This window comes from Cavia porcellus, unplaced genomic scaffold (genome assembly GCF_034190915.1).
Source record: "Cavia porcellus strain 051 isolate PalLab524CR breed Dunkin Hartley unplaced genomic scaffold, mCavPor4.1 scaffold_2, whole genome shotgun sequence".
NCBI classification, from domain to species: domain Eukaryota; kingdom Metazoa; phylum Chordata; class Mammalia; order Rodentia; family Caviidae; genus Cavia; species Cavia porcellus.
The window spans coordinates 146210837-146223114 of record NW_026947485.1 but is presented as its reverse complement, the minus strand read 5'-3'; the positions used below and the strand labels follow the sequence as shown (position 1 = coordinate 146223114).

The window sequence follows — 12278 nt, the reverse complement described above, 5'->3', positions numbered from 1 at the left end:
TGCTGTGGACTGTTTCTGCTTGCCTTGCCACCTTGTCTTGGAGTCAGCTAACTATGGACTGAAATTTCTACAAATAGTGAGTCAAAAATAAACCTTTCCTTCTTTAACTTTGCCCGTCAGGTATTTTGTCTCAGCAACTGGAAAAGTAACTAAGACGGCTAGTTAATGGTCAAACTTTGACATTACTTTCTGAGAGAGATTTCAAAGACATTTAAAAGGGAGACATTGATCCTATCCTGAAACGGTCATCATATTCTACCACAGATCGCAGACAATTGATTTTTTAAGGCAGTGCTTTTACTATCTCTTTCTGACTGTCTCTCTTGCCTGTTCAGAGATGGGCTAATGCAGATACTGTGTTAAGAATGGCAACAACAGCAGCAGTGACAGCATTTTCTTTGAGCACCTTCGTTGGCCAGGTGCTTTCCATTCATTGCTAAAAATCTCTGCAGCAGTTGGCAAGGTTAAGTCATGTCATCTCCAGTTTAAAAATGGAAAATCTGAGTGTAACTTGTTTAGAGCTATGTGGTGGCAGAATTGAGCACACACATAAACTCGGTTTCACTTGAGTGTAAATTACTATCTTATCAATGTAGATTTAAGAATTTTGCAGAATATTCTGTTACTACCACTTAGTTATCAGTGGCTTCTTTAGGTGGGTATCATAGTGGGTTTATGCTGTATATGAAAACAGAGAGATGAACAAATTAAACAGTAATATAATTCATTTTACTGTGAAAAATCTGTATCTATAGAAAAGTAAAATCAAGAGGAAAACAAATTAAAATAATTACTATTGGCTGCCAGCTAATTTTTTCCCTTCATGCCAACAATGTCCTTGATTTCTATTTAGGAGCCATGGAGACATGAGAAGGTAACTCCACAGCTGGATTGAGGGCACAAAAATCAAGGTTAACCTGATCCAACACGGGACTCTTTTCCCAGACACACTAATTGGTTTACAGGTGGGCTGCCCTGATCTAACCAGAATGCACTAGGGCATTTTTTGGGAAGGCCAAGACACAGGGGCTCTTGTTTGATGTGAAAGGGCATTACTCTAACTACTACAAACCTTTTTGCTCACATGAGGGAGTCATCATGAAGACTGGTAACTAGAAAGAGGAATAGGGAGCGCTGTAGAGAATTGCATGTCGTCTTGGTGTGAGCGAGGGCTACTCTTGCTGTCTTTCCTGAAGCCGATGATCCTTTGAACCCAGCAGACCGATTATTTTTCTGTATCTTGTTAGTTATTTTGTGACGATTTCCTAATATTTGCAACATATCTATACTAATACCATCTTTTTCTGATGCCACTTACTGACCGCTTAAGTCACATTTTCTCTTATTCATTTATATAATTAGAATATTTATTCTTATTAGTCAATTTGCCTCACTTTTTTTACCTCATTTTTTTTTACAATATTATAAACTTCCTATTGTATGGCTGTATCCTAAAAAAATTTGTTGTTTAAAAATAAACATGTCATTTAAAAATTATATTTAATATAAAGAAATATGTACTTCTTAGGATTTTTAAAGGGTACAGCAATAGAAAATAAATTTTTGAAAAAAGTGCTGGTGCCTACATAATTTTTTAAAAAGTGAGTAACAATGACCAGTTGAGTAGTAAAAAAATGAAAAGGCCACAACAATATTATTTGGTGTTATTTGCAATCATATTGGCATTGAATTTACTACCTTGTGAAAAATAAATTTATATGCACTGAAATTGAGTTGCTTAGTGTGCAGAAAACCATGTGTGAACATGGACATTAGCTATTTTCACACTAGCAGATGAAATCAATATTATAATACAGCTAATCGATTTCCAACTATGATAAAATACATTTTTAAAAAGTCCAACAATTTTAAGTCATTGACCAAAGATGTCAGACATATTTAATACAAAATATTTAAATTATTTAATTAATTATTGTTTTTGGTGGTTCTAGGGATGGACCCCAGGGACTTGCACTTTAGCCAAGCACTCTGCCCCAGAGCTACACCCCCGCTCCCCAAACAATTTTTATAAAAACAGAACCTTGTGAAGACCTTTTCCCTATCTATACAGGTGGTTATAAATTAGCATTTGGAAAGATATCTACTGAAATCCAATAGTCAGGCTGAAGAAAGCTGGAGTATAGTTTTCTAAAGATCAGTTTTGAATAGTTTTTACAGGAAAAAATGACACTTCAGGAGATTTGAAATGAATATCAGAGTAATTTGGTGGCATTGAGGAAGAAGTTTAAGTCCCTGGTCATTGTTTGAAAAATGTCATGTGAAGGCCGTAAGACGAAGAGAACTGGGTTGTGCAAAAGTTTGTCTGAGATAAAGTTAGGCAGACGTGAGTCATCCAAAGGGTTAGAAAATAAGGTTAGAAACTCTCTGATCCCATTTCCCCTTTTATTTCCTTGAGTCAGAGTTGGTTAACTTTTAACTCCCAACTTGCCTTTGGCTTCTGCAAGGTGATTCTTTATTTTACATCAGATTGACTGAGTAGAGTCGAAATTTGGATCTTACCTGTCTGAATGCTCCGACTTGAAAACCATCTATATTCAAGACTGCTAATGTCAGTCCTTAATTAGCTCCATTTCTTTCCATTTCCTTCTCATTGTTGTGATTCGGGTCCTTCCCTTTGTCTCTCAGGGATACTAGTGTCGTGGTTTTGTGACTCTTTTGCTTCCAGTTTCTGTTCAATGCCAGTATTTTCATCATGGCCTAAATATGTTTAGCACTTTCAAATGAAGTGCAGTCTTCCCACATATTTAATTGTGTAAAATGCTAGATGCATCTCAGGACAAAGCCAAAGCTCTGTAGGAAAGATTTTAAGGTTCTTGTTACTCTGTCCAGTATCTTTTCTAATCCGATCCCTGCTCATTTCTCATAATTTATCTAATGTTCTAGGTCTATGGAGAAGACTTTCTTTCAAACATGTAGTAATTGCACAGATTAATTTGAGTCACTGTGATATTTCTATATATGCATGCATCGTGTATTTGATCACAACCATCCAGCCTTCTTCCACCCGGGAGCTGGCCATTCCCCGGCCCCTAAGTAATCCCTCTTCACTCATTTCTGCCCCTGCTCCTCCCACTTACCCTTCCCAGTCTCTGTGTGTCTGTGATTTCTTTCCATGGACAAAACTTGTAAGCTTCTGGAATTCGGCAAGCAGCAACATCTCTTATTTATGTCATTTTTTCTGCTTCCAATGCTAACTTTGCCCCCCTTATTCCCACGCAAAGCTTCCCAGGCCACTGCCAGAATGCCCCTTCCTCCATGGTAGACAATTACTCCTTCCTCTCCATTTCTCAGAACACTTTGTAAACGCATCATTTCAGCAATTGGAAATGTCACCAGTGGTTTTTACATTGCTCTTCTCATTGTGGATTATAAAATTCTTTCTATCCCTGACTCCAGCCAGGTCTGAAATACCGGAGCACTTCATACTCTATTAAAGGATGTGACACTGTAGGAGGGAAATCTTTCGGAGCATCTGCAGATGAATAGAGTGACTCAGAAGCCTTCCTTAGAGAGCTCTGTGTGATGTGCCACCTCCTGAGAAAATATCTTGGCCTTGCTGAGAATGTGCATATATATATATGTATATGCGTATATACCAACTCAGATAAAGTCCTTTTGCTGGACGACCAGATTTCTTATTCTCAGTAAAGATAAATTTGATTCATAAGGACCTGTAATTTCTTGTTCATGCTGTTGTTTTTGAAAATAAAAAATTAGACTGTGCTTGTGGGAACGGTTAGTTATAAAGTGCTTACATATCCTCTGTGTTTTTTGCGTGTTGAAAAGTAAAGGGAAAGAAAACTGACAGTGGCAGTGTAGGAATTAGATTTTATGGAGCTAACATGAAACAGCGTTAGGATTGTTATGTAGAGATGTGATTTATGATTCAGCTCGCAGGCTATATAATATACTAGCATACTCCAGGAACGGGGAGTAAGAATGTCTCCATTCAGATACAATTCCTGCCCTTTAATAATTGACTCTTAAGACCTTAAATATGACACTCCACCTCTGTATGTCTCAATTTCTCAGCTGGGGGTTGTCAGAAGCGTCAAGGAAATAATCCATATCAGGCACTTGGAGTAGCATCTGGAACTTACAAAAGGCTCAATGGATGGTAGTTGTTGTTATTATTCTTTCTCAGTGAGGTATTATTGGTGGGATTATATTTATCAGTGGTAATACAAATGTCAGTTTTTATTCACATAAAATTGTTTGTTCATTTACTAGTGTTAATTCATAGTGAATTTAACCAGTGGATATTGATACACATTAAATTGTAAGTGTGACAATAAAAATCTGATTTAAGACATTTGTCTGGGATATTAACTTAAATATTTTACATTTATTAACTTAAAATTTTCACATTTCCTTGATCCAGCTCTTAGCTGAATGATCAGAATCAGAATACGTTCTTAGAAAAAACAAGACTATCATGCTGTCTTCCACATAAGCTTAAACCCTGAACCTTCTGGCCATGATGCATTTTGATTTCTAATTTTCTTGGTAAACAGAGAAAAGAATGAGCTGTTTTTACCACTAGAAGCAATGGATCCTCACGGCATACAGCAGCAGCTTTTTAATATTAAGGAAATGATAATATTTTGACATGGCGGAAAGTATAGATTAATTTGAAACAAGCTTGAGAAGATTTCCAAAGTATTGCAATATGGGGAAAACAAATATTGATTGAAATAAAGAACATGGGCTCAAGAAATTCTGCAGTGATTTGTTTAAATGCTTTACATTTGAGTGATGGAATAAATATCATGGAAGTTGACAGTCAAGATATTCTATTCAATACAGACCAATTGATTGTAACCTTTCTGTGTACAATTTATATGTGAAATATGATACTGTTTTTATTAATTATTAATTGCTAATTGTACTCATTGTATTAATCATGAATCACATTCAAAAAATAAAGTGTTAAAATCTCCTTGAGGGGCTGGGATTTAGCTCAGCGGCATAAGCGCCTGCCTTGGAAGCAGGCAGTCGTGAGTTCGATCCCCGGTACCAATAAAAAGACAAAAAAAAAGAATCTCCTTGAATAGTTACAAAACTCACACATATCATGCCATTATAAAGGTGTGGAATAAATCTATTGTAGGTGAATTTACTGAAGTTCATGAGATTTAGGAGACTTCCTTCATATCAAATAGAGTTTATCAATGGTCAGCGATAATCTCTTTGTGTAGTTATGAAATTAGTCACACATACAATTCCGGTGTAATTCACATTAATGTCAATTCCTACTAGAGATGTTGAATTTTCAGAACTTTGATGTGAATGGCAGGGCTTGACAAAAAATAGAGTGCAAATCACATTTTTTGGGTAATAAACCCATTTCAGTGGCGCTTACTGTTTCCTTTTCTTTGGTAAGTTAGAGAATTTCTCATTCCGAGCCAAGGAAGGTAAACTAAAGGTATATTTATCTCACAACCAATTCTAAATTGTGCAAACAGAGGAGGAATAAGAGTACAGAATTAATTAAAACCTTCAGGGGATCTTTACATCTCAATCTACTTCAGTTTATTCTTCTTTTAAATTCTTTGCAGAAGTACAAGGATAAAATGAAGAGATTGATGTATATATCACCATGACCTTTCTCTTTTAGATACTGATGAAGATAATAAGCAGTAAACAAGAGAAAGAGTAGGCAGAAGGAGGGAAAAAAAAAAAAGAGCTCAAGATGATCCGGAGCATGGTAAGCTTGGTGTAATCATGAGTTGACAGCTTTGGGATAATCTCCTTCCAATTAGATAAGGGCAATGTATTCAGATTATATTTTGAAAAACACTAAACACCCTCCCAAACCCACAGAATACACAATCTCTTACCCTTATCAAGCTGCCTAATTGTCTTACTCTGAATCATTTCACTAGTAAAGGAGTATTTATTGCCTTTTGGCAAGAAGGCATAAAAGATGAGAACATATGTTTTGGTTCTTATATAAAACACAGATAAAAGTTTGTTAGTTCATTGGTACCTACAACACACTATCTTGTCTAGATTGGCTTATATTTAGAAGTCAGCAAGGGATGCAAATTGGGAAAAAATAGGAAAAATGGCTACTCTCAAATGAACTAAGCATTTCCCTTCAGAAGTCTGTATTCGAAGCTGAGTTAGTTGGAAGTCAGAGTTGGAGATTCTAAAATAAAGAGAAAGATAAGACTAAAACTGTGCTCTTCCACTTGACCCAGTTACTCCTTTTCTAGGTGTCTTCCTGAAAGGGTTGAAGACATTGTATTACAATGACACATACATACCCAAGTTTATTAGCAGTACAGTTCACAATAATTAAATCTTGTGAGCAGGCTATATATCTAACAACAGATGAATGGATAAAGAGAGTGTGTTATTAATGGAGTACTCCTTTGACATAAAGCAGGATAAACTTGAGTCATTTGCAAGAAAATGGATGTACCTTAATACCATCATGCTAAATGAAATAAGTCAGTCACGCAAGCTTAACGACCATATGGTGTCTCTACAAACCCAAACCATGAATAAAGACCAAAATAAAAGATAGATAATAGGAATTACAGAAATAGATTTTATTCAAAGAGGAAAGGAATCAAGAGAAGGAGGGAGAGAGATGGAAAGGGAGGGCAAATGTATAAAAAGAATTAAGGTATAATTAAGGTATAAGAACATGTACCAACTTCCTACAAGGAGTGTAATTATTATATATTATAATATAAACATGTGCTCATAATAGGTGGAAACTAAATTATAGAGCTCAGTTTTTAATATTTCTTTTTTCTCCTCATATTCTTTTCAACTTAATTTATGAGGACCACATTTTTGTAACACATTTGTATAATATGCATATTATGAAATACTGCGTGAGTAAGGGCAGAGTGTTGCATAAGGGTGGCATTTGTTGTGGTATGCATTATATACTGCATATTGTTATTCCTAAAATATTTATGTACTGAAACTCTGATCTCTGGACATGTGGGAGGCACGAGGTTTAAATGAGGTTGTGAAAACAGGGCTATTATGATGGTTGCTTTTCTTATTTTTATAAGAAGAGAAAGAAACTAGACTCCTCTCCCTGTTCCATGTTGTCTGCAAACCAAGGAAAGGGATCTGCTGGGCTTCTTAGCCCCAGAACTGTGAGAAATAAATGACTGTTGTTTAAGCAACCATTCTAAAGTGTGCTGTTATGATCCCGTGAACTAACTAACATATTAGATGTGAATGTGAATAATTGTTGATAGTGTTTGTGGTTATTGTTGGGTATGTGAGTGAATAGTAGCTAATAGTGTACGTGTATGAGTGCATGTGTGTGTGAGTGTGTGTGTGTGTGTGTGTGTGTGTGTGTGTGTGTGTATGGGGAGTGAAGAAGGCTGGTTGTTATTGATGTGCGTGTGTGTGTGGTTACTGGAAAACATAGGTTTAACTTTTGTCCATGCAGTCACTGAATTAATATCTGGCCATTAGAATGTAATAAATCTTTGGCACCTTTAGCATATGAGGAGGCTTAGATCAATGCACAATGCTGACCATTTGCTTTAAAGCCTTTACAGCTAATACCTGTTTCAATGAAATTACACAGGTAGTCCTGAGCCTCCCACCAAAGAGGCCAACCTGCTAGTTGGAGAGTGTTCCGTTGCCCCACCACCAAGAAAATCTTTCCAGAGTGCTTAAGGAGGCAAAATAAATAAATGAGAGTAAAGAATGAGGCAAAGCAAGGAGGGCCAGGAATAGCTGACCAGGGAGAGGCAGAGAAAAAGAGACAGCATTTGTTGCCAAGCTGTGCCACTCTGACTTCCTCAGCACAATCTTGGCTTTTTCTCTATGGAGATTTTCCTTGACCAAGTGAGGAAGTCTAGGTTCCTAGGGCTAACAGAATATCTCTGGAGGTTGCTTCTCTGATTACTTGTAGCTTTTTAAAATTGCTTGAGGATTAATGTGGTGTTGGGTGCATCACAAATCAGCAAAGGACGACAGTTCTACGAACTTTATCTGAAACAAAATTAATCTTGACTAAAACTCTATGATTCATAGTAAACTACAATATCACCTTTTGGGCACATAATAATCTTCCTTCTTTAGTGTGCATGAATTTTAAAATGAGCAAGAGGAAAAGAAGGCTATCCTCACTATCTGTCATCTGGTTTATATACAAGGTGACTCTACTCCAGTAATTGCAGTCGCTGGAGAAGAATTATTGCTTCCTTGATTTTGTGACTCTGTTTTATCCTCTGAAGGTGTGTCCAAAAATCAATGTCAGCTGGCTTTAGCGGAAATGTTCCTAGCTGGCCTGCCACTGCCAAGTCTCACAGGGACGTCTGATCGATGGCTCTGCATCCGTGATAGAAACCGCTTGGTTCTGAGCAGACATCTCCGAGACTCCTAAATTCAAACGCTTACAGAGGCTAGACTGGTATTTTAAGTAAGCAGAACGATTTAGTATGTGGCAATGGCGCATATGAGGAGGGGCTGTGCGAGACTGGGCACCACCTCTTGGACGGAGGCAGCAGCTACTGTTCCCAGTCAGTTGTATAAGGTGACGATGGCCCTGAGATGCAGAAATGTTCAATTTTTCTAAAGAGAGCTTCTCTGTGTCTAAGAAACAGACTAATTTGGAGTCATGTATAGTAAACTCATAAATGGTTTACCCTAAGGAAAATGATTAGGGAACTTGCCGTTTTTTAACCGTTCATGAAAGCACGCATTGGTTTCCTAAGGCTGTCATGATAAAATGCCATAGACCAAGTGGCTTAAAGAACAGAAATTACTTTCTTCAGAGTTTTGGAGTTCAATTTCAGCGTTTTGGCAAGCTTGCTGCCTTCTGAGAGCTCTCTCCTTGACTAGTAGGAGACCCATTTCTTGCTGTATCTTCACGTGGCCTATCTAGCACATACCTAGAGTCCCAATGCCTGGCTAAACATCCTCTTCTCTTAGAATGATATGCAAGACTGGCTTAAGGTCCACTCTAGTGGTATCATTTTCATTTAATTTCCTCCTTAAAGACTTTGTATCCATGTCTGTCACATTCGGAGGCAGTGGGGGTTAGGGTTGTAAATATGGTGGGGGTGACCTGAAAAGTCTGTTTTAAAGTCTTGATCCTCAGAGAGGCAATGAGAGGTGGTAGAACCTTGGAGGAGTGGTGCCTACTGGAAGCTCCTTGGGTTACTGCAGAAGCTGCCTCCTAAAGGAGATAAGATAAGCTTTGTGCTCTCCCCATTGCAGCCCAACATAGGTTATATAGAGAGCAGCCCTTGCCAGAGCCTGTGCCATGTTATTCAGCCGTGCAGCCCCAAAGCCATAAGTAAAATCCTTTTCTTTATAATCAAATGTCTTGGTTATTTTGTTATAATACTAAAATATTAGCTAATATAGGGTTTCAACATATGGATTTTGAAGAGGAACACAATTCAGTCCGTAGCTGGGTGGCACCCCCCAGGTTGGCTTCTTTGGAGATAGGAAGCTGGGGCATCGGCTCTCTGTTCTATTAATTCAGACCAGTAGACAAGTATGCATTACAAACAGAGTGAACAACTCCAGCATCACGTATGTAGTGACTTAATTAATGCCTTAAGCTTATCACTAGACAAGAATTCCCTACAGAATCTTGTGATTAATACGGATCATAAAGGCCTGCTACAGCGAGTGTGGGAATACTTGACTCCTGCAAGAGAATCAGATTTTTCATCATCAGGCTCTGTGTTCTACTGCGGGGATAACATCATCTTTAAATAGTTAGTAATTGGTGCTTCAGAGCATTGCAGCATTTGTCACCACACACAACTCCTGTTCTCTAAGACAAAGCATCTGGTATGTGCTCTCCAACTGTGTGCAGCCACAGGCTTAGAAGTCAGCAGTGGCTCAACCTTTCTGATAAATTCTTGATGATAACAACTCTACGGACTGATTTTTCCAGTAAGGCAAGATGAGTTTACTCCTTGGGGTAAACAGTCAGGTAAAAACACAGTAGAAACTGCAAATCTTAAGTGCTTGAATTCTTCACTTAAAACAATGCATATGCTTTTTGTTGTGTAGAATGAAAACTAACCATGTTGATTCAGTAACAAAAATTTGACATAAACTTCTTACACACTTCTGTACCAAAAGCAGAAACAATTTGATTTAAAAGTGGGCAAAAGACCTGAAAAGGTTTTTTCTACTGAAGAAATTTAAATGCCTAAAGGATATATGGAAAGATTTCAGGATTATTAGATATCAGAGAGATAAAAATCAAAACACCAGTGACATATCAAATCACATCTGCTAGGATGGCCATCGTAAAGATGATGAAAGATTGAAAAGTGCTCATGAGGGCGTGAAGAAAAGGACATCTCTGCACATTTTTTCTAGGAATGCGAATCCACCAATAATTCAGCCATTATGTAAAACAGCAGGCATGGAGAGGCTGAATTATTACCTGTAAATCCCACTTGCGGAAAATGAAATTAAGATCCAAAGAGATACCTCTACTCCTATGCTCATCGCAGCATTATTGACAATGACTAAGACATAAAAACAAACTGTCAACATCATGCATGAGGTAAAAGTGAGAATATTTGTAATATTGACACATGCAGTCATAAAAAAGAGAGCAATCCTGCTGTTTTAGGACACCACTGATGAACCTGGAGGACATTATGTTAAATGAAATAACACAGACACAGATAGATTCTAAAAAACTCAAACTCATAGAAACAGAGGGAAGGGCAATGTTTACCAGGAAAATGGGAAATGGTGGCCAGAGTATATGAGTTCTAATTATAAGACCAGCTAGTTCTGAGGACCACAAGGAACTCACGGGAGGTGTTGGATATGTAAATTAATTTGATTATGGCATTCATTGAAAAATATATACATGTAATAAGATCACCACCTTGTATATCTTGAACATGTACAATGTTTGTCATTGAAACACTTTTTTTTTCATCGTTTTTTTGAGACGGGGTCTAGCTACGCAGTTCAGGCTGGCCTTGAGCTCACTTTGTAGCCCAGGCTGGTCTCAAACTCTCAGTGATCCTCTTGCCTCAGCCTCTCGAGTGCTGGGATTACAGATGTGTGCTACCATGCCTGGCTTCAACACTTTAAAATAGAATTTGACAGTGGATATTCTCACCTTAAGTTTCATTGATTCACTTAAGTTTCTACATAAATCACTGTTACAAGTGCTGACATATTTTTTTCAATTCCATGTTGTAAAACAACAAAATATGGCTTTATACCTAGAATTTCAGAATGCATGATGCCTCAGTCTGTTTTCTGCTCTATAACAGAATACCCCAAGAATAAGTGTTGTCTTTTGGTTGAAAATGTCCATCAAAAGCCTTATCTGTTTGGAAGGTGGTTGGATCCTGGTGACAATATGCTCATCAGTGGATTCATCTATTTTTGAACTCAGTAGTTCATGTACTATTAGGAGAAAAGGCCTGGTTGGAGACTTGAATCATTGGAACATTCCCGGGATGGGTGAATTCTTGTCCCTGGTTCCTCCCTTTTCTCACATAAGGTGAGCAGGCTTCTTTGTCATGCCCTTCCGTCGTGCCTTGGAGCCAGACAATCATGGATCGAATCCTCTGGAAACCATGAACACTGCAGTATAAATCTCTTCACTTTTAAGTTGTGAGTGTTGGCTATTTTGGCATAGTGAGGGGCAAATGATTACTACACTAGATAACTTATGAAGAACAGAGACGTATTTCTTACAGTTCTGGAGGCTGGGGAGTCCCAAGTTGAGAGAGCCACATCTAGTATCTCCTGGCAGATGAAAGAGCAAGAAAGAGCAAACAAAAGTAGGTTTATTATAACAGTAGGGTTATTATCATAAGAATGCACTTATGATAATAAAGCCACTCTTACCACAAAGACATTAATTCCTTCACAGAAACAGAGCCCTTATAATTTAGTTACCTCTCAAAGATCCTACCTTTTAATACTGTTGCACTGGGGGTTAAGTATCTAACTTTGGGATAAATTTTTTAGTAACAGGCCTTTTAGAAAATTCGTAATTAATGAGAATATTTGACTTAAACTATCATAGGCAGGTTTCTAACTTAAGAATTTGAATTTAGGTCTAAAAGTGCTATAATTCATTCTTATGGAGTGGGAAGGAACAGAAAAATCGGGTTGGGGTGGGGGTCATCATATCGGGGCATGTGTATCCCAAGGTAGAGAAAGCCTGTCAACACAGAAGAAGAGAAATAGACAAATCATAAGAAGTAGTTATGAGATCCTCTTCACTGCTAGGGCAGTGGCGTGTGTAAATCACAGTTCCTAAGTCACAC

The 12278-nt window shown here is 37.7% G+C and overlaps 1 long non-coding RNA gene across 1 annotated transcript in view; it reads right to left on the bottom strand.

Annotated features, from left to right (window-relative positions):
• Positions 1 to 3991: 3991 nt before the first annotated feature.
• Positions 3992 to 12278, bottom strand: part of LOC134475307 (uncharacterized) — a 14589-nt gene continuing 6302 nt past the window's right edge. The window contains exon 4 of the long non-coding RNA XR_010046455.1: positions 3992 to 11751. This is a non-coding gene — a long non-coding RNA (uncharacterized LOC134475307). The remainder of the gene's footprint in view (positions 11752 to 12278) is intronic.